The 27,533-nt window shown below is 44.3% G+C and overlaps 1 pseudogene; it reads left to right on the top strand.

Moving 5' to 3' along the window:
* Nucleotides 1-6,515: 6,515 nt before the first annotated feature.
* On the top strand, nucleotides 6,516-27,407 carry LOC117042592 (annotated as a pseudogene).
* The last annotated feature ends 126 nt before the right edge of the window (nucleotides 27,408-27,533 follow it).

The raw sequence follows: 27,533 nt of genomic DNA, 5'->3' as shown, positions 1-27,533 counted from the left end.
TTCCATGTTTTCGTCTCATTGGTACTGCTTGAAGTTGTGCTTTTAATATCTCCCTTTTAACAAACTCCCATCCATCATGAACTCCCTTCCCTTTTAGTATTACTGACCATGGGATCACACCCAGCATTTCCCTAAATTTTCTGAAGTCGGCTTTCTTAAAGTCTAGAATTTGAGTCTTAGTATGCTTGGTTGCTCCATTCCGCTGTATAATAAACTCCAGAAGAGCATGATCACTCCCACCTAATGATCCTGCCACTTCTACCCCACTTACCAAGTCATCACTATTGGTTAAGACCAGATCTAAAATGGCTGATCCTCTTGTTGCTTCTCCCACTTTCTGGACAATGAAATTGTCTGCAAGGCCAGTGAGGAATCTGTTAGACCTTGTGCTCTTGGCTGAGTTTGACATCCAACAAATATCAGGATAGTTGAAATCCCCCATTACTACTATCTCACTTCCTTTTGAATGCTTGGTCATCTGTTCCAGGAAAGCATCATCTGTGTCCTCAGTTTGGCTTGGGGATCTGTAGTAAACGCCCACAATGAGATCACTGTTATTTTTCTCTCCCTTAATTTTGACCCAGATACTCTCAGTTTGGCTTTGAAGTTTTAAATCCTGGATCTCTTCACAGGTATACACATCCCTGACATATAACGCCACTCCTCCTCCTTTCCTGTTTGGTCTATTTCTTTGAAATAGATTGTATCCATCTATTACTACATTCCAATCATGAGACTCATCCCACCAGGTTTCAGTGATGCCTATTATGTCGTATTTAGTTTGCTGTACCAAGAGCTCAAGTTCATCTTGTTTATTTCCCATGCTCTGTGCATTAGTATACAGACATTGAAGACCATTGATCATTCCCCCTAGTCTCTTATTTAAGGATTTTTTATTCCCACCACTAGGTCTGCATGCTGTTTGCTCCATTTGGTCCTTGACATTTGGATGATCATCTTCAGCACTTGATAGACTCCTTCCTTCAGGACCGCTGTCACCCTCCCCCACATAAGTCAGTTTAAAGCCCTCCTGATGAGGTTTTTGAGATTGTTGGCGAAAACATTCCTCCCAACCTTTGTGAGGTGCAGCCCATCACCTGCCAGCAGTCCATATTCAAGAAACTTCAGACCGTGATCTAAGAATCCAAACCGTTCCTGCTGGCACCATTTGCGAAGCCAGGTGCTCACTTCCCCTATTTTCCTCTCTCTCCCTGGGCCACGGCATTCAACTGGGAGGACAGATGAGATGACAATTTGTGCATTTAATTGCTTCAACTTCCTGCCCAGAGCCTCATAATCACTTTTGATCTTCTGGAGGCTATGGCTTGCAGTGTCATTGGTTCCCACATGGACCAAAAGGAAGGGGTATTTGTCAGTGGGTTTTATGATTCCTTGCAGCCGCTCTGTTATATCTTGGATCTTGGCTCCGGGGAGAAAGCACACCTCTCGAGACGTCTTGTCAGGACCACAGATCCCTGCTTCTGTACCCCTCAGTAGGGAATCCCCTATCACCACAACACGCCTCCTCTTAGGCTTGGTTGGGATTCTTCCATGTGCTTCCAAGGCGACTTGCACATTTCCAGAGGACTGACTGTGCTGCTCGTCTTTATATTCCTCATCAACTGGGATAGACATTCAGTTGTAGTGGAAGTCTTAAAAACCATCAAAAGACTGAGAGGTAAGAGCTGTAATAGTGGATACTCTACTGGCCATCAATTAACTCAAAGAAGAGAAATGTTTTAGAAGGAGGGTGGAATCTGCTTTGGCTATTGTGAAACGCTTTTTAGAGTGTAGAACCTGTTTCTCTCCAAGTTGACACTTTCTTTCACATCAGTAACAGGAAATCAATCTTAAATGCATGCAGAGTATGTGAGCTTTTGTTGTTTGTATGTAATGTTGTCTAGACATGTATTTAAAGTAATGAAGGTAACATTTCACCATAGTAAGCATAATATAATATTTAATCTAATGTTAAAAGAGAGGAGGAGTGTGTGAACAGGAGCGTAGCAAGGGGTGCTGTCCGACCCAGGTTCCATAATGGAAGGGTAGACAAATTATCAAGGAACAATTACTGCCCTACTAGGGCTGTTCGTAAAAAACTTTTTTGAAAATGCCTGCTCCAAAGGTCTTGTCTTACTATACTAGGGATTATATAGCTATATATGAAATTTCATGCATATCGGTTAATATCTTGACCCTCCTCCACCAAAATAGCTGTTCACTTGGCTGTTTTCCTATGTCGTGAAGGCTGAAATTTCAGTTCAGTGGAGCACTTACTGTTCCCAACCCTAACCCTGTGGAAAGCCATCTAATTAGACTTTGATTTGATTCTGAGATGTTTTTAGGACGTAATTTAATTACTGTTTGATTTTATACCAATGGTATGTATCTCATGTTAGCCACCCTGAGCCCGACTTTGGCCAGGGAGGGCGGGATAGAAATAAAAGTTTATTATTATTATTATTATTATTATTATTATTATTATTATTACTTTTTATTATTCCTGTGTAAGAAAATATGAAATAACATAAAACCATTTTTGTAGGGATGGAATCAATGGGGGGGGGGGTGACAAGAAACTTTCCGCACTGGGTACCACCTGACCTCCCTATGCCTCGGGGGGGGGGGTTGACATTTTTTTTTTGCCCCCGGGTACCAATTTACCTTGCTGCACCCCTGTGTGTGAGTCTGGAGTGTTGCTTCTGAATGAGGATGGACTGAGAGTGAGCTGGTTTTGGTGTTTGGTGGAAGGAGTTGGAAATGTTTGTATCTGGGGATGGAGAGTTGCACAAAGTGGAGCTGAGACTGGGGGTGTCGCTTTGGAAGCAGAGTTAGATTAATATTGGAGCAACAGCAGCATAGCCCCCCACTGTTATAATTGCAATAATGGAACCTTGAAGACACAGAAAGACTGAAAGCACCTACTTATATGCCCAAGGCAATCTTGAAACCCTCATCTATTCTTTTGATTTATAGATATATTGTGCATAGATATATTTGGTGATTAACACCCAAAAGAACCAAGGTCATGAAGAACACTATACAAACACACAAAGATCGTAACCGGCTGATAAAGTAATCTCAATTTCCCATCATTTTTACATATAAACAGATATAATATAGAACTCAAACATAATAATACATGGGTACAACTATTCAACTGCAAATGTATGACATCAACATGTGTCAATATGTAACACGAGGTCCACATAAAACAGATCAAGGTCCCAAGGCAGACAAAATCCAAGCATAGATGTGAAAATTATAGTCTTGTCAGCCTCTACAACCTGCGTCATGCTCCACAATATCTATCACACCCCTCTGTGGCAACTTTCATGTTGCAGATTTTAGGGGTCAGATAAAAAACTTTCCCCCAGAAGGTGTGGACCACGGTACACTCCCACCAAACGTGAAAATAGGAATCCGAGACCTTCTGCATGCAAAGCAACTACTCTACCACTGAGCTGCACTCCCCCCACCCCATAACTTTCTCCATCAGCTCCCTCTTTTTACAAAAGGTTTTGTTGTTGTTGTTCAGTCGTTCAGTCGTGTCCGACTCCTTGTGACCCCATGGACCAGAGCATGCCAGGCACACCTATCTTTCACTGCCTCCCGCAGCATCTCATCCTCTGTCGTCCCCTTCTCCTTGTGCCCTCCATCTTTCCCAACATCAGGGTCTTTTCTAGGGAGTCTTCTCTTCTCATGAGGTGGCCAAAGTATTGGAGCCTCAACTTCAGGATCTGTCCTTCTAGTGAGCACTCATGGCTGATTTCTTTAAGGGTGGATAGGTTTGATCTTTTTGCAGTCCATGGGACTCTCAAGAGTCTCCTCCAGCACCATAATTCAAAAGCATCAGTTCTTCGGCAAACAGTCTTCTTTATGGTCCAGCTCTCACTTCCGTACATTACTACTGGGAGAAACCATAGCTTTAACTATACGGACCTTTGTCGGCAAGGTGATGTCTCTGCTTTTTAAGATGCTGTCTAGGTTACGACTAGCATGAGTTTGGCCAAACTGCGGGAGACAGTGAGATAGGTGTGCCTGGTGTGCTCTGGTCCATGGGGTCACGAAGAGTCGGACGCGACTGAACAACACCACCACATTGTAATGACAAGTGACCAGCCTTTAGGGTTGTGTTAAATTAGTGCTCTAAATCAGGGGTGTCCAATCAGTAGATCGTGATCTACCGGTAGATCCCTAGCTGATCCTGGTAGATCACGGGGTCCTTATTGTGTACAAAAAGTTATGGGGGAAAGGAAAAACAAAACAAAACAAAACAAAAAACCTCCTCCCCAAAAAGCTCAACAAATCTGGGCACTTCCCTCCTAAAGAAAGCTCAACAACTCTGGGCGATCAACCCACCTCACGCACGCTCCTCCCCCCTCCAGTCAATGGGTAGATCACTGCCAGTTTTTTTATACTGGGAGTAGATCACGGTCTCTTGGGAGTTGGACGTGCCTGCTCTAAATAAACCCGTTCCCAGGAGGAGGCTTTTCAGACATTGGGGGGGGGGGTCGCCTTTCGCTGCCTCTGGCAGGAATTGAACGCATGAATTTCTCACTAAATAAATGGGAATATACTGTGCGATAGAACTTGCTGCCTGGGAAGGGAATTTCTGTTAGCAGGGAGGGGGAGGCGGATCTCCTGCCACTCATCCCTCCCTCTGGGCCAATGAGCTCCGTTTCCTAGAGAGGCAGGAAGTGGGGTTTTTTTGTGTGGGGGGGGAATAGAAACAAAGTTGGAGGGAGGGGTCTCCATGCACATTCCCCGGAAGAGAAAGAGGCCTGCAGAAGAGGATGGAGAGGTGTCACGTATTTTGGGGGGCGGGGGGGGGGCGCGCGATTTGGGGTTGGGGCTTGGCAGAAGAAATTGCATTTCCCCCGCCTGAACCTATAAACAGAGCAGCTGGGAAAGGAGGTGGGGAGGGAAGAGTGGGGGTGGCAATGTGTGGGGCGGGGGAGCAGGGGAGGGCTCCCCACTTTCCCTCTGGGAATCAGTAGAGAGGGGTGGGGGGGGGATGCAGACCATCCGGCTGCAAAGTGGGGTCCCCCTCCCTCCACAGGGTTTGCATTGCAAGATCCTTTTTGAAGCGCAGAGATCAAGGCAGCTTCCCATGGTGGGGGGAGGGGGGGCGAAGACACTTGAGACGAACCAGAAAAGGGCCCCCCCCAGTGCAACTTAATTACAAAGGGATTTGCAGCCCCACCCTGTGCATGTTGACTCAGAAGTCAGTCCTCCTCCGTTCAAAGGGGTGGCAGCCCCATTCCACCTAGGGATGCTCTCCTCTCTGCTTAACAGCTTCCATCTCCCTTCTCACTGCTGCCCCCCCCCCCCAAGGCTCTGCCTCCTGCGTCAGAGGAAGGGTGAGCTCCTCCAGGACCCTGATCTGCCCCCCCCCCCTGCGAAATCTGCTGCTGAAGCCCCTGCCTCAGTGGGGCGGAGATCGGGAGGGCAAGCAGGGGAGATGAAGTGGAAGCAGCTGGAGAACAGAGTCACATCTGGATTGGGAGAGAGGGAGGAGATTTCGAGTTGGGGGGGGTGAGAGATGGGCAATGTCAAGGGAAATCGGCCTCCTGAGCTCCCTGGGTAAGAAAGAGGCTGATGTGAGAAGGAAGCAAAAGGAAACGAGGATTTGCTGTTGGCAAAGGGGGAGCCCCCCCCTCCAGCTCCCCATTCAGAAATCCTAGTCTGGCCGGCTGAGGTTGCTTTGGCACAAAGGAAAGAGCCTTGTTGAGTTTCACATGTTGGGGGAGGTGCAGTTGGGGAGGGTTTGCTTGCTGCTTTTGTGCCCCAAAACTGGTGGGATGAGGGATATTTTCCATTTCCTGATGCTTGAAAAAGCACCTTGTCAGTTTTCCTCCTGCTTGGCAAGGGAAATGGGCCAAGGGATGGCAGGATTTGAAACTGATCAAGGTCTGAGGAGCACTTCAAAAACCTTCAAGGCAAAGACTGGAGGAATTAAAGAAATGCCCCCTCCCCAGTTGGACTTGAAGGAAAGAGGGGGGAAGGAGATTAATTTCTCCCCCCTGCGCAGACTTTGATGCTGTTTCTTTCCAAAAAGCAGCTTCTCCAGATATCCTTTTAGGACTTTGTCGGAAAGGAGATTCAAAGCACCCAGGGGTGGGAGATCTGGCCTGTCTTGCAGGATTGGCCCAGCGCAGAGGTGCTGAGGGACTTTCTCTGCCGGTTCTGGCAGCCTCCCTCCTGCCTGGCCTTGTCCCCATCCAGATTGCCAGGAGGGCTTTATAACAGTATAGGTGATCTAAAGCCCACTTCTGGGTATAGGGCAGTATATAAATTCTAATAATAATAATAATAATAATAATAATAATAATAATAATAAAAAATGTATGCATTGTTCTGAAACAGCTGCTCCCTGCTTTGAGTTGCTTCATGGCAACAGCTGAGTCCTGGAAGTGATCCAGTTTCCGCCTCCTTGTCCTCTGTCTCTTCCAAAGGCAGCACAATGGCCTCAGAGGAACCACCGTTTGGGCCGTCTCTTCTTATCAGTGGAGTGGAAAGAGGAGCCAGGCAGCTTCCTCAGGTAGGGAAAGAGCAATGGGAAATCAGGTAGGAGGAAAGAGAGGCAGGTGGGACCACCCAGCCTCCCTCTGTGTTGAGTGGGGATGATGGGGATTGAAGAGAAGCTCTGTTTTCTTCTTCTTCTTCTTCTTCTTCTTCTTCTTCTTCTTCTTCTTCTTCTTCTTCTTCTTCTTCTTCCAGGCCCTCTTGACCTTTGAGGAGGTGGCTGTGTTTTTCACGGAGGAGGAGTGGGCTCTGCTGGATCCAGGCCAAAGGGCTCTGCACAAGGAAGTCATGGAGGAGAATTATGAGATGGTGGCCTCTCTAGGTAAGGGCACATTTTTATCCCTCTTGGCTGCTAGGCATTGAAGGAGTGAATCTGCTGTTTGAGTCGTTTATTCATGTCATGAAGGAGCAACATAGGAATAGCCTGCTGGATCAGGCCAGTGGCCTATCTAGTCCAGCATCTGACAAAACCAAATGCCTGTGGGAAACCAGCAAGCAGGATTCGAACACAAGAGCACTCTTTCTTCCTGTAGTTTCCAGTATTGTGAAATATTGCTGCTTCTGACTGGAGGCTTTTCACAGCCATCACGATGACTGGCCAGCGCTAGACCTCTCTCCATGTATTTGGGACATCATTGCCCCCTGTGGAATTGAGTTCCTTAGTTTAACTATTTGCTGTGTGAAGAAGGCTGATCTTTTATCTGTGCTTTATTATTGTTGTTGTTGTTGTTGTTGTTATTATTATTATTATTACAGTGGTACCTCAGGTTACAAATACTTCAGGTTACAAACTCCGCTAACCCGGAAGTAGTACCTTGGGTTACGAACTTCGCCCCAGAATGAGAACGGAAATTGCGCGCCAGCGGCTCCGTGACAGCGGGACGCCCCATTAGCAAAAGCGTGCCTCAGGTTAAGAATGGTTTCACGTTAAGAACAGACCTCCGGAACAAATTAAGTTCTTAACCCGAGGTACCACTGTATTATTATTATTACTGAATTTGTATTCCACCTTATACCCTCAGGTCTCCCAGCGGTTCACAGGATAAAATCATAATAACAAAACACAAAATTGTTGTTGTTCAGTCGTTCAGTTGTGTCCGACTCTTCGTGACCCCATGGACCAGAGCACACCAGGCACGCCTATCCTCCACTGCCTCCCGCAGTTTGGCCAAACACATGCCAGTTGCTTCGAGAACATTGTCCAACTATCTCATCCTCTGTCGTCCCCTTCTTCGGCGATCAGCCTTCTTTATGGTCCAGCTCTCACTTCCATACATCACTACTTTCCATAGAATCATTTAATCACAAAATGATAGAGTTGGAAGGTACCCTGAACATCGTCTAGTCCACCCCCCTGCAGTGTAGGAATCTCAACTAAAACATCCATAAGAGACAGCCATCCAACCTATGCTTAAAAACGCTCCATGAAGGAGAGTCCACCACCTCCCAAGGGTGGCCGTTCCAGTGTCCAGCAGCTTTTACGGTCAGAAAGTTGTTCCTGAGGTTTACTTGGAATCTCCCTTCTTGTAACTTGAAACCATTGGTTTGAGTCCTACCATTGAAACAATTGGTTTGAGTCCAGAGCAGGAGAAAACAAGCTTGCTCTCTCTTCCATGTGACAGCCCTTCAGATATTGGAAGTTGGCTGCCATAGCTCCTCTCAGTCTCCTTTTTTCCAGGCTGAACATACCCAGCTCCTTCAAGAGCTCCTCATAAGGCTTGGTTTCCAGACCCTTAACCATCTTGGTTGCCCTCCTCTGCACGCTTTCCAGCTTGTCAACATCCTTCTTAAATTGTGGTGCCCAGAATTAAACACCATATTCCAGGTGTGGTCCGACCAAGCCAGAATAGAGTGGTATTATTCCTTCCCTTGATCTGGACACTAGAATTCTGTGGATGCAGCCTAGAATAGCATTTGCTGGTTTTTGGGACACCAGATATTACTTGAAAAGATTATTATTTTGGATACTTTTACAGTCACATGTGACATAAATAGCACTACTGTTTCACTTATTCCACTTAGGAGACATACTCAAGTCTGATCTCATCTCCTCGCGTGAAACAGAAAAATATGGAGATGTTGTCCTGGACCAATTGAGAGGTATGTCCTTCCACTTTACTGTGAGACTGCATCTTTGTGTATCTCATTTCAGTGTGTAGGAATATAAAAAGAGTCCATCAGGATGAGGGCCCATCTTTTCCTGCATCCTGTTCTCAGAGTGACCATCCAAGGAGAAACCCACCAGTAGGGCTGGAGGGCAACAGCAGTCTCCAGTCACTGGGATTCAGATTAATGGAGAGGGAAGATTGTTAGTAGCTGAGAACTAAATGACTGCTCTTGAAATGGTGGGTGGTTCTGACAGTAGGTAAAGGTTAGTTAAAGGACCCCTGAATGCTTAATTCCATTTGTTTGGACTATGGGGTGTGGTGCTCATCTCCACTTTCAGGCCACAGACAGCTTTCCAGTTCATGTGGCCACAGGACTAAACCGCTTCTGGTGCAACGGGGCACCGGGACAGAGGCCAGAGCACACGGAAACACCGTTTACCTTCCCGCCACACCAGTACCTGTTTATCTGCTCTCAGTGGTATGCTTTCAAAGTGCTAGGTTGGCATTAGCTAGGACAAAGCCACAGAAACTCACCCTGTCGGGTGGATTTGAACTCCCGACCTTACGATCAGCATTGGATATGGCAATGTGCACATTGCATAGAGGAGGAAGGAGAAAATGGACTGCAGAAATCTAGCACTTTCAGAAGAGAGGGAAGAGGGAAAAAGTGTCCCTCCAGATGTTGTTAACCTGCAACTCCTATCATCCTGGAAATTGGACATTCCTGCTGGGGTTGATGATAGTTTGAGTTCAGCCACATCTGGAAGGCCATAGGTGCCCCACCTCAGCATAGAAGGTTTCTCTTGGTGCTCACTGTTACATGGGAGTTCTGTGGGAACGTTTATATAATATAGTAGCAGAGTTAAACGTTTTTTATTTAAACCTGCACAGCGACAAACGGTTTGCTGACTCGTTTGAGTCTTTCGTCCTTTCTTGATTGTCAATCCCTTTATCCCCCTCAAAATATAGATGCACATGAATCTGATTAATAACCAAAGTAAAGTAATTTACTGATAGATTCATTCATGTACATATTTAGGTTACAAAACAAAAGATACAAGCTATATAAACTATATTAGTGAGTCTCTTAACACATTTTTAAGCAGCAGCAGCCTAACCGACCAACAGACTAAAACTAACTGACACAAAAGTGGCAGTTGGTTCTCCCTTTGAATGTTGGACTTGACTGACATCATCCCACAAGTTCAAGGTGGAACTGGATACTAAAAGACAATTTTCTTATTTTGTTGTTGTTCAGTCGTTCAGTCGTGTCCGACTCTTTGTGACCCCATGGACCAGAGCACGCCAGGCACCCCTATCCTCCACTGCCTCCTGCAGTTTGGCCAAACTCATGCTATTCGCTCCGAGAACACTGTCCAACCATCTCATCCTCTGTCGTCCCCTTCTCCTTGTGCCCTCCATCTTTCCCAACATCAGGGTCTTTTCCAGGGAGTCTTCTCTTCTCATGAGGTGGCCAAAGTACTGGAGCCTCAAATTCAGGATCTGTCCTTCTAGTGAACACTCAGGGCTGATTTCTTTGAGAATGGATAGGTTTGATCTTCTTGCAGTCCATGGGACTCTCAAGAGTCTCCTCCAGCACCATAATTCAAAAGCATCAATTCTTCGGTGATCAGCCTTCTTTATGGGCCAGTTCTCACTTCCATACGTTACTACTGGGAAAACCATAGCTTTAACTATAGGGACCTTTGTCGGCAAGGTGATGTCTCTGCTTTTTAAGATGCTGTCTAGGTTTGTCATTGCTTTCCTCCCAAGAAGCAGGCGTCTTCTAATTTCGTGACTGCTGTCACCATCTGCAGTGATCATGGAGCCCAAGAAAGTAAAATCTCTCACTGCCTCCATTTCTTCCCCTTCTATTTTCCAGGAGGTGATGGGACCAGTGGCCATGATCTTAGTTTTTTTTATTTTCTTATATATCTGCTATATATATAATCTGTCTCTCTATAAATCTTATTTAACATTTTCATTTTCACACTTGAAACAATAACAGTGCTTCCAATACAAAACATACAATTGATATTGACTGCACTTCCACGGTTAATTTTGCTAATTTATTTTCCCCATATCTTAATTTATCTCATTTATATCTCAGTATTCCTACTGCTGAATTCATTTTTTTACTGATACGTTTTTAATGTGTTTACAATAAGTTTCCAAATAATCTACAAACATTTCCAGCCTTCTTCATTTTTTTAAAAAAGTATTTATGATTTTCATTTATATAAATTACAACAATTATTTTGCCAAGTTTTAAGATTTTCAATTTGTGTCCACCTCTTTCTGTGGTTCCTTACTTTTATTGTCATCCTTTCCTGGATACTCCAAATTGTCTTAACTTATCCTTTTATCCGTATATTCTCATATATATCTCATATATATTTTTTTAAGATGCAGTTTTTTACAATAATCCTGCCAGTGTCTTTGTTTACAGTTTGTTTGTAAATGCTCAATAAACCATTTCCATTCCTTTCTAAAAAGTTTGTTTTGATTTCTTATTCATCTGGTAAGTTTCACCATTTCTGCATATTCCATTAGTTTCTGTATGCAATCTTCTTTTGTTGGGACCCCTTCATTCTTCCATTTTTGGACAAATAACAGTCTTGCAGCTGTGGTCGCATACATAAATAAATTCCTATACTGTTTGGGTAGTTCTAATCCTTGGTAATTCCCAAGAGAAAAGCTTCTAGGTTTTTTTAATGAAAGTTATCTTAAACATCTTTTTCAATTCATTATATATCATTTCCCAGTAAGCTTTAACCTTATTACAAGACCACCACATGTGAAAAATGTGTCTTCTTTCTCTTTACATTTCCAACACTTATTGGTGTTAGGTACCATAGTTTTCTGTACCAAGAGCTCAAGTTCATCTTGTTTATTTCCCATGCTCTGTGCATTAGTATACAGACATTGAAGACCATTGATCATTCCCCCATGGCCATCTATATAACATTTTCATATAATTTTCTCTTAAACAATAACATGCTGTAAATGCTATAGCCATATTCCATAATTGTGATAGTTGTTCTCCGAACCCCCACTTCATATCCCTTTTAAATATTTCATTCAAATGATGATATTCTAACCATGTTAACATTCCTGGTAAATCCTTCAACTCATTTAATTTAAATTCTCCACCCTCCACTCTTAATAAATTTCTATAAGTCGGCCAACTTTCCGTCATAAGTTTTCTTTTTCACCGCTATGGCTTCCAAAGGTGAAAGTCAAAGTAGTGTTTTAGCTCCCAATAAATTTTTATATCTGTCCCATATTCCAGGGACATCCAGCTTCCAAGGGACTGTGATCTACTCACAGTGTAAAAAAACTGGCAGTGATCTACCCATTGTCAGAGTTGTTGAGCTATTTTTGGGAATATGATAAAAATTACCTGCTTTTCCCTTTCATTTCCAGCAGATATCTAATTCAGTTTTGTACATCTTAGCTAATTTACTCGATGTCAGATACCACCTATACATCATTTTCATAAAATTCTCCTTCAGTGTGCAACATGCTGTAAATTTTTAAATCTCTTCCACATTTCTCCCAAGCACTCATCTCTATATTATGGCCTATATCTCTTCCCCAGGGAATCATAGCTGGTTTTACCAGTTCAGCCTCTTCTCATAACAAATAGAATTGTTGTGATCAGAAGTAGTCCTCAATAGAATTTCCACTTTTTGGGGTCTTAAACTAGTTTGTTTTTTTTTGTTATGTGTATTGAATTATTTTTCCAGCAGAATTCTTAGCATTGGAATAAAATGTCAATTGCCTTTCTAGTGGGTGTTTGTATCTCCAATTTTTTCTCATTTGGTGCAAAGACTCTTAACAAGACCATTTTTTTCTCCTTCAGCAATTGCCTGTACCCTGATAATTCTTCCTTGGTCATCTTTAAATAATTGTCAGGGCTAAAACTCATGCCATGTATGCATTACCACATTACTCTTTTATAAACTGTTAAACAAATACAGGTGAAACTCAAAAAATTAGAATATCGTGGGAAAGTCCATTTATATAAGCAATTGTTTTCATTAGCGACTGGAATTTAATATATGAGATAGACTCATGACATGCAAAGAGAGATATGTCAAGCCTTAGTTTGTTATAATTGTGATTATTATGGCGTATAGCTGATGAAAACCCCAAAGTTGAAATTGTTAATTTGGGGTTCTCATCAGCTGTACGCCATAATCATCACAATTATAACAAATAAAAGCTTGGCATATCTCGCTTTGCATGTCATGAGTCAATCTCATATATTAGCTTCACCTTTTAAGTTGAATTACTGAAAGAAATGAACCTTTCCACGATATTCTAATTTTTTGAGTTTCACCTGTATCTACTAATACCCTGCTGTGTACAACATGTGTCTCTTGCTGCATGTTAAGTTCTCCTGTTCTGTTCATTGAAATCCTAACAATATTTACTTGTCCCCATCTTTAAACCAGGTGATGGAGAAGGCAATCAGAATACTGTAAAGTACTTCAGTGTGAGTGAACACCTTAGCACACATCTACAAACTAACACAGAGGAGAGACCCTTTAAATGTATGGAGTGCGGAAAGAGCTTCAGTAAAAATGGAAATCTTACCGCACATCAACGAATTCACACAGGGGAGAAACCATTTAAATGTATGGAGTGTGGGAAGTGCTTCAGTGAAAGCGGAAATCTTACCGTACATCAACGAACTCACACGGGTGAGAAACCATTTAAATGTATGGAGTGTGGAAAGAGCTTCCGTGAAAATGGAAAACTTACTATACATCAACGAACTCACACCGGTGAGAAACCATTTAGATGCACAGAGTGTGGGCAGAGCTTCAGTCAGAATGGAACTCTTACAACACATCTGCAAATTCACACAGGGGAGAAACCTTTTAAATGTATGGAGTGTGGACAGAGCTTCAGTCGGAATAGAACTCTTACAGCACATCTACGAATTCACACAGGGGAGAAACCCTTTAAATGTATGGAGTGTGGGCAGACCTTCAGCCACAATGGACGCCTTACTCTACACCAACGAACCCATACAGGGGAGAAACCATTTAGATGTATGGCGTGTGGGAAGTGTTTCAGTCAGTGTTCACACCTAAAACTACATCAACGAACTCATACAGGGGAGAAACCCTTTAAATGTATGGAGTGTGGGAAGAGCTTCAGTTCGTGTTCACAACTTACTCTACATCAACGAACTCATACAGGGGAGAAACCATTTAAATGTATGGAGTGTGGGCAGAGCTTCAGTCGGTGTTCACAGCTCACTCTGCACCAACGAACTCATACAGGGGAGAAACCATATAAATGTTTGGAGTGTGGAACGAGCTTCATTTGTAGTTCGAGACTCACTGTTCACCAGCAAAGTCACACGGGTGAGAAACCATTTACATGTTTGGAGTGTGGAAAGAGCTTCAGTCAGTGTTCACACCTTACTATACACCAACGATCTCACACAGGGGAGAAACCATTTAAATGTATGGATTGTGGGAAGTGTTTCAGTCATAGTGGATCTCTTACAAAGCATCAACAAATTCACACAGGAGAGAGACCATTTATGTGTATGGATTGTGGAAAGAACTTCAGACAGTGTTCACACCTTACTAGACATAAACGAACTCATACTGGGGAGAAACCCTTTAAATGTTTGGAGTGTGGGAAGTGCTTCAGTCATAGTGGAGGTCTTACAAGACATCTACAAACTCACACAGGGGAGAAACCCTTTAAATGTTTGGAGTGTGGAAAGAGCTTCAGTGAAAATGGAAAACTTGCAATACATCAACGAACTCACATGGGTGAGAAACCATTTAAATGAATGGAGTGTGGGAAGTGCTTCAGTTATAACTGAGTTATTAATAAACACCTATGAACTCTCACAGGGGAGAACCCATTTAGATGTATGGAGTGTGCCAATTTTCCTCACATCAACATATCAACAAACTCATATAGGGAAAAATCAAATCAAATGTATGGAGTGTATTTGATGTTCTGGTGTTTGTATGGAATGTTGTGCATATATGTATTAAAGTGATGAAGGTAGTGTCTCATAATAGTAAGTATAATGAAAATGTACTGTTTGGGATGTTCAGAATGTGACCCTGAGTCCATTGATATTTGGTCTTTGGCAGACATAGTTAGGAATAGAGAGTTGTGAAAAGTAGAATACAACAGTGGTGTTTAGGAAGGAGGATTGGCTCTGGAATCCTACAACTGTAGAGTTGAAAGGGACTCCAAGAGTCTTCTAGCGCAACTCCCTGTTATAAGAAGTGCAGCATAAAGCCCATTTTTATAACCGCAATAAAGGAACAATGAAAACACAGAAAGACTGAAACCGTAGTCTTATGTGCACAATGTAATTTTAACCCATCCTACGTAGTTTATCTGTATATATAAAAATGTTCCCATTACATGCACGGCGGTTACCACCTTGCTCCGTAACCGCTGGACCAAATAGCATCAAATTAGGACGCAACGTTCCATGACCATCAGGGAATAATCTGGCAAAATTAAATTTCAAGAAAACCACACCTGTCATACCTAAAATAAAGAATAAACACAAAAAATTGGTGCGCCTATTAGATGTCACCAGCAACAGCACTGACATCACAACGCATAACAAGCAGGCAGCTGTTCACAGAGAGGTGGGGTGGGGGTGGGGCGATAGAGATGCTACAACATGACCAAACATCAAGAGACAGGAGAGAAGCCAGGCTTTGATGCCAGACGGCCGTTGCAAGGCCAGGTTGCTATGGTAACATGGGGCAGAAACGGGGGGGGGACAGAGAGGAGGCAGGCGGAAATTCAACAGGAGAAGCTGTGTGGAGGGAGGAAGAAGGGGGAAAGACAGGAGGCAGGCAGAAATTCAACGGGAGAAGCGGTGGGCATGCACAGTTTACACACACACACAAACACACACACATATAATCTATCTTCCTTTTCCATTTCACAAAAAAGCCACCGCAACGCGTGACTGGGCCAGCTAGTATTTTATAAATTCATTGTTTTTATGATACCTTCTCATTCATGGCTACATTAACGGGCAAAGTGGATAAAATCCCTGGTGGCAGCCAGAATAAAGGAGGTGCTGAGGGGAACAACTAATATGGGGAGGGAAGGTGGCACAGGGAAATGTGGGCGTTGCCAGTGGTTTCAGGAGAGTCAGTTCCTCCCTAAATTGTGGTCCAGTGTCATTACAATGTGTACCTTTTGTAAAAAGAGGGAGCTGATGAAGAAAGGTAGGCTTTGTTATGGGGGGTGCAGCTCAGTGGTAGAGCAGTCGCTTTGCATGCAGAAGGTCATGGATTCCTATTTTCACATTTGGTGGGAGTGTGCCGTGGTCCACAGCTTCTGGGGGAAAGTTTTTTATCTGATCTCCAAAATCTCTAAACAATCTATCCATCCGAATTCAGCACTTGCATTATTATAACTAGAGGAGGACCGCCAGTGTGGTGTAGTGGTTAAGAGCAGTAGACTTGTAATCTGGTGAACCGGGTTCGCGTCCCCACTCCTCCACATGGGTGACCTTGGGCTACTCACACTTCTCTGAAGTCTCCCAGCCCCACTCATCTCACGGAGTGTTTGTTGTGGGGGAGGAAGGGAAAGGAGAATGTGAGCCACTTTGAGACTCCTTCAGGTAGTGATGAAGCAGGCAGTGGTAAAACCATTCCTTAAGAAACTTTCCCTAGATTCAGAAAACCTAACAGTTGCTCATCTCCCTTTCCTGGGCAAGGTTCTGGAGCGAGTGGTCGCGGACCAGATCCAGGCGCTTTTGGAAGGAACTGATTTTCTTGATCCATTTCAATTGGGGTTTCCCAGGCCGCCCACCTGCGGCCACGTTCTTTCTTTTAATAGATCAAAAATGACCCGATAGCAACAAAAGTTGCCTGATTCATTGAGGGTGCAATGAGACTAAGAGCCACTATCTGAACGATAAACAAAAATAAAAATAAAATAAAAAAATCCTTCCAGTAGCACCTTAGAGACCAGCTAAGTTTGTTCTTGGTGTGAGCTTTCGTGTGCATGCACACCATAGCTGTCAAGTCCCCCTTTTTTTGCAGGAAACTCCCTTATTCCAAGCCGTTTCCCACTGCTATTCCTTATTGTTGATATCCCTTAAATCTCCCTTATTTCCAGGAAGGAGAGTTGGAGTCCGGGGACTCCTTGGGTCCCTGCCTTTCTCAGCCCTGCCTGCCTGCCTCACAGGACTGTTGGGATTAAATGAGGACCAGGACCAGGACCAGGGAGCTCCTTGGAGAAAAAGGTGGAATATAAATACCTAATAACAAACAGACAGACAGATATATAAAGAAGATAAAATAGACGAATGTTTCTCAGCAACAGGTGCTCAGATTAAGCATTGCTTCCCCTCACTGGAGGCAGAGCACAGCCAACCTGGCCAGAAGCCATCAGTGGTCCTCTCCTCCTGCATGAATTTGCCTAATCCTTTTTCTAAAGCCATCCAAGTTGGTGGCCATCGCTGCTCCCTGTGGCAGGGAGTTCCAGAGGTTAACCGTGTGCTGCGTGAATAAGTGCTTTCTTTTCTCTGCCCTGATTTCTCTTTCCTGGTGTAAATTAATTTGTAGCCTGGGGGTGGGGGGGATTACCGCAGCGTGGACTGTCCCTGAGAACCTGTAGACTGTCCCCGGGGCAGGTGAGGGCGCTGATCCCTTATTTTCAAATCCGAAACTTGACAGCTACGATGCACACTTCTTAATCATAGATATGGTTTTTTAATCCATTGTTGTTTTTATTTGTATATTGCGTGTCTGTTGTTGCTATGGCTGTTGGCTATGCCAATAAAGCTTTTATCCTATCCTATAAATGGGGGTTTAGGCCCCAGTTTTGACATGGAAACTGTTTTGGTCGCCTTGTATAATGGCCACTGTCAAGAGAGAGACAAGGGGAACATGTCCCTGTTAATTCTCCTCAACCTCTCAGCGGGGGTGTCGTCCTGAACCCATGAATTTCTCACTAAATAAATGAGAATATAGAGCTGGCTGGCTGGAAAGGGCATTCCTGTTTCCAGGGGGGAGGGGGAGGGGGATCTCCTCCCTCTCCCCCTCCCTCTGGGTCAACGAGCTCCGCTTCCTAGAGAGGCAGGAAGTTTTTTTTTGGGGGGGGGGGAAAGGCTATTTGGAGGGGAGGGGGTCTCCATCCTCATTCCGGGAAGAGAAGCGGACTTGGAGAAGAGGAGAAAGAGGTGCTTCATATTGGGGGGGGGGGTTATTTGGGGTTGGAGTGGGGAGAAGGATTTGCTTTCCCTCTCCCTGAATCTGCAAACAGGGCAGCTAGGAAAAGGAGGCAAGAGGGCTTGGGTGGGCGGGTGGGGGGGTTAGAAAGCAGGGAGGGGGGTCTGCCCTTTCCCTGTGGGAATCGTGGGGGGGGGGGGTGCGTGATAAAGGCCATCCTGTTGCAAAGTGGGGTTGCCCCCCCCCTCAACAGGGTTTCCATTGCAAGATCCTTTTTGAAGCGCAGAGATCAAGGCAGCCTCCCATGGTGGGGGAGGGGAGGGGGGGCAAAGAAACTTGAGAGGAACCAGAAAAGGCTCCCCCCCTTCACCCTAACTACAAAGGCATTTGCAGCCCCACCCTCAGTCCCGGATTTATGTATAAGCTAAACAAGCTATAGCTTAGGGCCCCGCTCTCTTGTTGTTGTTGTTGTTGTTCAGTCGTTCAGTCGTGTCCGACTCTTCGTGACCCCATGGACCAGAGCACGCCAGGCACGCCTATCCTCCACTGCCTCTCGCAGTTTGGCCAAACTCACGCTAGTCGCTTCGAGAACACTGTCCAACCATCTCATCCTCTGTCGTCCCCTTCTCCTTGTGCCCTCCAACTTTCCCAACATCAGGGTCTTTTCTAGGGAGTCTTCTCTTCTCATGAGGTGGCCAAAGTACTGGAGCCTCAACTTCAGGATCTGTCCTTCTAGTGAGCACTCAGGGCTGATTTCTTTGAGAATGGATAGGTTTGATCTTCTTGCAGTCCACGGGACTCTCAAGAGTCTCCTCCAGCACCATAATTCAAAAGCATCAATTCTTCGGCTATCAGCCTTCTTTATGGTCCAGCTCTCACTTCCGTACATTACTACTGGGAAAACCATAGCTTTAACTATACGGACCTTTGTCGGCAAGGTGATGTCTTTGCTTTTTAAGATGCTGTCTAGGTTTGTCATTGCTTTTCTCCCAAGAAGCAGGCGTCTTCTGATTTCGTGACTGCTGTCACCATCTGCAGTGATCATGGAACCCAAGAAAGTGAAATCTCTCACTGCCTCCATTTCTTCCCCTTCTATTTGCCAGGAGGTGATGGGACCAGTGGCCATGATCTTAGTTTTTTTGATGTTGAGCTTCAGACCATATTTTGCGCTCTCTTCTTTCACCCTCATTAAAAGGTTCTTCAATTCTTCCTCACTTTCTGCCATCAAGGTAGTATCATCAGCATATCTGAGGTTGTTGATATTTTTTCCGGCAATCTTAATTCCGGTTGGGGATTCATCCAGTCCAGCCTTTCGCATGATGTATTCTGCATATAAGTTAAATAAGCAGGGAGACAATATACAGCCTTGTCGTACTCCTTTCCCAATTTTGAACCAATCAGTTGTTCCATATCCAGTTCTAACTGTAGCTTCTTGTCCCACATAGAGATTTCTCAGGAGGCAAATGAGGTGATCCGGCACTCCCATTTCTTTAAGAACTTGCCATAGTTTGCTGTGGTCGAAACAGTCAAATGCTTTTGCATAATCAATGAAGCAGAAGTAGATGTTTTTCTGGAACTCTCTGGCTTTCTCCATAATCCAGCGCATGTTTGCAATTTGGTCTCTGGTTCCTCTGCCCCTTCGAAATCCAGCTTGCACTTCTGGGAGTTCTCGGTCCACATACTGCTTAAGCCTGCCTTGTAGAATTTTAAGCATAACCTTGCTAGCGTGTGAAATGAGTGCAATTGTGCGGTAGTTGGAGCATTCTTTGGCACTGCCCTTCTTTGGGATTGGGATGTAGACTGATCTTCTCCAATCCTCTGGCCACTGCTGAGTTTTCCAAACTTGCTGGCATATTGAGTGCAGCACCTTAACAGCATCCTCTTTTAAAATTTTAAATAGTTCAGCTGGAATATCATCACTTCCACTGGCCTTGTTGTTAGCAAGGCTTTCTAAGGCCCATTTGACTTCACTCTCCAGGATGTCTGGCTCAAGGTCAGCAACCACATTTCCTGGGGTGTATGAGACCTCCATATCTTTCTGGTATAATTCCTCTGTGTATTCTTGCCACCTCTTCTTGATGTCTTCTGCTTCTGTTAGGTCCTTTCCACTTTTGTCCTTAATTGTGTTAATCTTTGTACGAAATGTTCCTTTCATATCTCCAATTTTCTTGAATAAATCTCTGGTTTTTCCCATTCTGTTATTTTCCTCTATTTCTTTGCATTGCTCGTTTAGAAAGGCCCTCTTGTCTCTCCTTGCTATTCTTTGGAAATCTGCATTCAATTTCCTGTATCTTTCACGATCTCCTTCGCATTTTGCTTGTCTTCTCTCCCCCGCTATTTGTAAGGCCTCATTGGTCAGCCACTTTGCTTTCTTGCATTTCTTTTTCATTGGGATGGTTTTCGTTGCTGTCTCCTGTATAATGTTACGAGCCTCCATCCACAGTTCTTCAGGTACTCTATCCATCAAATCTAAATCCTTGAACCTGTTCTTCACTTCAACTGTGTATTCATAAGGAATTTGATTTAGATTGAATCTTACTGGCCCAGTGGTTTTTCCTACTTTCTTCAGTTTAAGCTGGAATTTTGCTATAAGAAGCTGATGATCTGAGCCACAGTCAGCTCCAGGTCTTGTTTTTGCTGAGTGTATAGAGCTTCTCCATCTTTGGCTGCAGAGAATATAATCAATCTGATTTCGATGTTGCCCATCTGGTGATGTCCATGTGTAGAGTCGTCTCTTGTGTTGTTGGAAAAGAGTGTTTGTGATGACCAGCTTGTTCTCTTGACAGAACTCTATTAGCCTTTGCCCTGCTTCATTTTGATCTCCAAGGCCAAACTTGCCAGTTGTTCCTTTTATCTCTTGACTTCCTATTTTAGCATTCCAATCCCCTATAATGAGAAGAACATCCTTCTTTGGTGTCATTTCTATAAGGTGTTGTAAGTCTTCATAGAATTGATCAATTTCGGTTTCTTCAGCACTGGTAGTTGGTGCATAAACTTGGATTACTGTGATGTTAAAAGGACTGCCTTGGATTCGTATCGAGATCATTCTATCATTTTTGAAGTTGCATCCCAGTACAGCTTTTGCCACTCTTTTGTTGACTATGAGGGCCACTCCATTTCTTTTACGGGATTCCTGCCCACAGTAGTAGATATGATAGTCATCCGAACTAAATTCGCCCGTTCCTGTCCATTTTAGTTCACTGATGCCTAGGATGTCAATGTTTATTCTTGCCATCTCATTTTTTACCACATCCAGCTTACCAAGGTTCATGGTTCTTACATTCCAGGTTCCTATGCAATACTTTTCTTTACAGCATTGGACTTTCCTTTCGCTTCCAGGCATATCCGCAACTGAGCGTCCTTTCGGCTTTGGCCCAGCCGCTTCATCAGCTCTGGATCTACTTGTACTTGTCCTCCGCTCTTCCCCAGTAGCAAGTTGGACGCCTTCCGACCTGAGGGGCTCATCTTCCAGCGTCATATCTTTTATATGCCTGTTGTCTTTGTCCATGGAGTTTTCTTGGCAGGGATACTGGAGCGGCTTGCCAGTTCCTTCTCCAGGTGGATCACGTTTGGTCCAAACTCTCCGCTATGACCTGTCCATCTTGACCTGTCCATAGCTTGCCTGAGTAATTCAAGCCCCTTCGCCACGACAAGGCAGTGATCCATGGGGCCCCCCAAAAAAATTTAAAGGAAAACAACAACAACTGGATGTACATTTCTGAAATATAAGATAAAGAACAAAATAAAAATAAAAATAAAACCTACATACAGCAACAGGGGATTGTGTTGTGTAGGCTCCTATGATGTAAGTCAGGGGTGGCCAACTCCCAAGAGACTGTGATCTACTCACAGAGTTAAAAACTGGCAGTGATCTACCCCCAATTTTGAGGTTCAGGTCAAAGTTGTTGGGCTTTTATTAGGAAGGAGGAGGACCCATGGGGGGGGGGGTTTCAGGTCAAAGTCATTGAGTTTTTTCAGGGAGTAGGTAAAATGTTGAGTTCTTTGGGGGGGGAGCCACAGATGTTCAGCTACTTGGGGGGGAACCAATGATCTACCAGTGATCTACTGCAGGTGTCCAGTAATCTACCAGTAGATCACGATCTACCTGTTGGACATGCCTGATGTAAGTAATGGGCACTGTCTGCTTGCCTGCTCCCTAAAATATCACTGGTTTGCTCATTTTCTATATATAGGGTGCCTGCATTCTGCATGGACTTGGTTGCATGGCAACAAGTGCAAATGGCTTTAGATATACCCGTTAGGTCCATAAATTACCATACAGCATATATCCAACACAGCGACAATTTGTTGTTGACAAAGGACAGCTAGACATATAAAGGGCCCCTACTCCATTCAAAGGGGTTGCAGCCCCATTCCACCTAATAATAATAATAATAATAATAATAAAATTTTATTTATACCCTGCCCTTTCCAGCCAAAAACCGGGATCAGTGATGCTCCTATCTGTTTAACAGCTTCCATCTCCCTTCTCACTGCTACTCCCCCCCCCGGGCTCTACCTCCTGCGGCAGGGGAGGGGTGAGCTCCTCCAGGACCCTGATCTACCCCCCCCCCCGAAATCTCCTGCTGAAGTCCCTGCCTCAATGGGGCAGAGTTCGGGAGGGCAAGCAGGGGAGAGGAAGTCCGCTTTGGTGCAGTTGAAGCAGCTGGAGAACAGAGTCGCCTCTGGATTGCGAGAGAGAGGAAGCAGATTTCGAGTTGGGGGGTAGGTGAGAGATGGACAATGTCAAGGGAAATCGGCCTCTGGAGCATCCTTAGTAAGAAAGAGGCTATTGTGAGATGGAAGCAAAAGGAAACAAGGATTTGCTTCTTGGGTTGGCAGAGTGGGGAACAATGGGGGAGGGTTTGCTGTCCTGTTTATGTGCCCCTGAAGTGGAGGGAAGAGGCACATTTTGGATTTCCTGGAGCTTGAAAAATGGGCACATGAGTGACGGGATTTAAAACTACTCACGCAGCTTCAGGTCTGTGCTCACGAGGGGCCAGTTTTGTTTTTCGTTTTTCCTTCTTTTGTTGTTTTTTTTTGTCAAATAATTTTTATTAGTTTTCAATTACCAAAATCCAATATATGCCACATTGTATCAATACCAGATTACCCCGCATATTTCTCATTAACATTTAAAAATAACAAAAGAGAAGACATTTTTACACCCCCCCCCCCAAATCTCCGGACTTCCCTCCACCCCCACTTCTGGTTCTTTAAATAAACCAAATCATCTTACATTCCAGATCCCTTTACACAATTTCCCAACTACTAAACAATCAAACTTGTGGTATACTGCACAGATATTTTAAACATTCAGACTGCTTTATAGATTACATATCTATGCTTACAGACTATTTCCCCCTTTAAAATTATCCTTATTGTTGTTTTTTGCAAGCATTTAATCCATGTCTCCTAATGTCCCAGGCCGTTACCCATTCTTTTGTCTTACTTTGGCATATTTAAATCTCCTCCGGAAGAGGCTTCCCATTAGGAAAATTCCCAGTTTGAGCCCTCCTTCCTTCCAAATTTCTCTCTGTCTCCACAGTTGTGAATTCACCCAAATTTCTCTTAACTATTTCCTGTCTGTACTCATATTTAAAGCTCCTTAAGAAGCTGCTACCAATTAGGACCATTTCCAATTTTAGCTCCTCTTGTCTTAACACTGGTGATTTTACCAATGCTTCCTCAAATGTTTTCTTTGTATGCTGCCCTTCAAATCCACTTGCTCTTTGCTTTTGGGTTTTTTTCATAACCATCGGCCTTTCCCCCTATACCAGGCATGTCCAACAGGTAGATTGTGATCTACTGGTAGATCACTGGACGTCTACAGTAGATCACTGGTAAATCACAGACAACCCCCCCAAAAAAGCTGAACAACTGTGGCTCCCCTAAAAAAAAGTTCAACATTTTACCTCCTTCCTGAAAAAAAGCTCAACAACATTGACCCGAACCCCGGAAAAAGGGGGTAGATCACTGCCAGTTTTTAACTCTGAGTAGATCGCAGTCTCTTGGGAGTTTGCCACCGCTGCCCTATACAAACTTTCCCTCCTGTCTTTGGCCAAGAGACTCCCCTGCGTCTATTCTTGTTTCCGGTTCTTCCGCCATGTTGTTATATTGATCCAATATGGTACTGATGGTCTCTGATACTTTCCATAAATTCTCTTTTCCATTGATACAAAAATGCCAAAGTTTCAGAGTCTGAGCTCATCTCTGACTGACCTTCCATCGTTTTCAGAACAGCCAGTTTCCTCTATCAGTCCTGATTACGTCCAAGGCCATTCAGTACAGTTTCCCAGTAAACACCAGGGAGATCTAGTACTTTCCCAGTGAAAGCGTATTAAAAACCGCTTGTCCGCTTTCCCAAAATGTCTCAGAGTGGGGTACAAAGTCACTTGCAAACTGTTCCTTAAAGTCTCGTTTGTGTTCGTTGAGCCAGCTTCAAGCTTCTTCCTTGTTTTATTCCTCTCAACAGGAAATCTTATAATCCTCAGAAGAGCACTTCATATACCTTAATCCAAGCCTCTTCTGTGAAAAGTTTGGTGTTAGGGCTCCCTGATGCTCCCAGGAGACTGGCACCACCTTCACTTTTCGGTCTCTCAACACGGCATCGTAACCATTTTTAAAATCTCCTCTGATATTGACAATCAATAAAGAATGGGTTTTGGTGGCTTATCAGCAGGCATGTTGTTGTTCAGTCGTTCAGTTGTGTCCGACTCTTCGTGACCCCATGGACCAGAGCACGCCAGGAACCCCTATCCTCCGCTGCCTCCTGCAGTTTGGCCAAACTCATGCCAGTCGCTTCGAGAACACTGTCCAACCATCTCATCCTCTGTCGTCCACTTCTCCTCCATCTTTCCCAACATCAGGGTCTTTTCCAGGGAGTCTTCTCTTCTCATAAGGTGGCCAGAGTACTGGAGCCTCAGCTTCAGGATCTGCCCTTCCAGTGAGCACTCAGGGCTGATTTCTTTAAGGATGGATAAGTTTGATCTTTTTGCAGTCCATGGGACTCTCAAGAGTCTCCTCCAGCACCATAATTCAAAAGCATCAATTCTACGGCGATCAGCAGGCATGTGTCCATATGTTTTTTTAGTAAAATAAGTTCTCCCACTTGCAACTTTTCTCCATGTAACATAATTTACTCAGAAAACGAAGGGTGGACCTCCTGTTTTAACCCTTCGTGCACCGCCAAATTCAGTCTAATTAAATCTAATCTGATTATATTTCTTTCTTCAATCAAAATGGTAGAAGATGCAGAATACTTCTTACCCTTTTATTTCAGCTTGAATATTTTCAGTTGAGAATCCCTTGCTAGGCAGCTCAAGGCTTCTTCCCACAGTCACAGTGCAGCCGAAAGTGCTCTCAACCGCCCCCCCCCCCGCTCACCTTTTGGCACTGTTTCAGGTCTGTGCTCGTCAGGGGTCAGTTTTGACCCCCTGGTTATTTTTCACCCTGTCCTACCTCACAGAGTTGGGAAGGTAAAAGCGCAGCTCCTTGCTTTGAAGTACAGTTGGGGCAGTCCCGGAAGTGGCCAACTTTACACCTCCTCTGAATTGCCTACGGGCAGTGCAATGGCCTCAGAGGCACAGTTTGGATCATCTCTTCTCAGAGGTGGGGTGCAAAGAGGAGCCAGGCAGATTCCTCAGGTAGCAAAAGAGGCACAGATGGGACAACCCAACTTCCCTCTGTGTTGAGCGGGGATGATGGGGATCTAAGAGAAGCTCTGTTTTCTTCCTCTTCTTCTTCCAGGCCCTCTTGACCTTTGAGGAGGTGGCTGTGTTTTTCACGGAGGAAGAGTGGGCTCTGCTGGATCCAGGCCAAAGAGCTCTGCACAAGGAAGTCATGGAGGAGAATGATGAGATGGTGGCCTCTCTAGGTAAGGATGCATTTTTATCCCTCTTGACTGATATAAGGTGTGAATCTGCACTTTGTGTCATTTATTCATGCCGTGAAGGAACAGCATAGGAATAGCGTGCTGGATTAGGCCAGTAGCCCATCTAGTCCAGCATCCTGTTCTCACACTGGCAAAGCCAATGCCTGTGGGAAACCATCAAGCAGGATTCGAACACAAGAGCACTCTTGCCTCCTGTAGTTTCCAGTATTTAGAAACATTGCTGCTTCTGACTGTGGAGGCATTGCACAGCCATCACCGCGAGTGGCTAGCACTAGACCTCTCCTCCATGTATTTGGGACATCATTGCCCCCTGTGGGATTGAGTTCCCTAGTTTAACTATGTGCCGTGTGAAGAAGGCTGATCTTTTATCTGTGCGTTGTTGTTGTTGTTATTATTATTATTATTATTACAGTGGTACCTTAGGTTACAAATGTTTCGAGTTACAAACTCTGCTAACCCGTACCTCGGGTTATAAACTTTGCCCCAGGATGAGAACAGAAATTGCGCGCCAGCGGTGCGACAGTAGCGGGAGGTCCCATTGGCGAAAGCACGCCCCAGGTTAAGAATTGTTTTGGGTTAAGAATGGACCTCCGGAACGAATTAAATTCGTAACCCAAGGTACCACTGCATTTTCTGGGATTATTTCCTTTCCTAAAAATGTGCTACATAGGAGAGGGAGATTGTTGGAGGTGTTGAAATAAGAGAAGGTGCTGATAGGTCTTGCTGTGTGTTAAGTTCTCTTGTCTCTTGAAATCCTAACAATATTTTCTCTCCCCCCCCCCACTTTAAACCAGGTGATGGAGAAGGCAATCAGAATTTTGAGGGGCCATCTGTAAAGTACTTCAGTGTGAGTGAACACCTTAGCACACAATTACAAACTAACACAGGGGAGAAACCCTTTAAATGTATGGAGTGCGGAAAGAGCTTCAGTAAAAGTGGAAATCTTACCGCACACCAACGAATTCACACAGGGGAGAAACCATATAAATGTATGGAATGTGGGAAGTGCTTCAGTGAAAGCGGAAATCTCACTGCACATCAGCGAACTCACACGGGTGAGAAACCATTTAAATGTATGGAGTGTGGAAAGAGTTTCCGTGAAAATGGAAAACTTACTATACATCAACGAACTCATACAGGGGAAAAACCACTTAAATGTACGGAGTGTGGGCAGAGCTTCAGTCAGAATGGAACTCTTACAGCACATCTACGAATTCACACAGGGGAGAAACCCTATAAATGTATGGAGTGTGGGCAGAGCTTCAGTCGGAATAGAACTCTTACAACTCATCTGCGAATTCACACAGGGGAGAAACCCTTTAAATGTACAGAGTGTGGGCAGAGCTTCAGTCGGAAGGGACGCCTTACTCTACATCTACGAACCCATACAGGGGAGAAGCCATTTAGATGTATGGATTGTGGGAAGTGCTTCAGTGAAAGCGGAAATCTTACCGTACATCAACGAACTCACACGGGTGAGAAACCATTTATATGTCTGGATTGTGGGAAGTGCTTCAGTCATAGTGGAGGTCTTATAAGACATCTACAAACTCACACGGGAGAAACCCTTTAAATGTTTGGAGTGTGGAAAGAGCTTCAGTGAAAATGGAAAACTTGCAATACAGCAACGAACTCACACGGGTGAGAAACCATATAAATGAATGGAGTGTGGGAAGTGCTTCAGTTATATATTCAGTTCTTAATAAACACCTACAGACTCTCACAGGGGAGAACCCATTTAGATGTATGGATTGTGCCAAGTGTTTCCACAGAGTTCACTTTGTCCCTCTCATCAACAAATTCATATAA

Source organism: Lacerta agilis, chromosome 2 (assembly GCF_009819535.1).
Source record: "Lacerta agilis isolate rLacAgi1 chromosome 2, rLacAgi1.pri, whole genome shotgun sequence".
Lineage (NCBI taxonomy): Eukaryota > Metazoa > Chordata > Lepidosauria > Squamata > Lacertidae > Lacerta > Lacerta agilis.
This window is presented reverse-complemented; position numbering and strand designations above follow the sequence as displayed.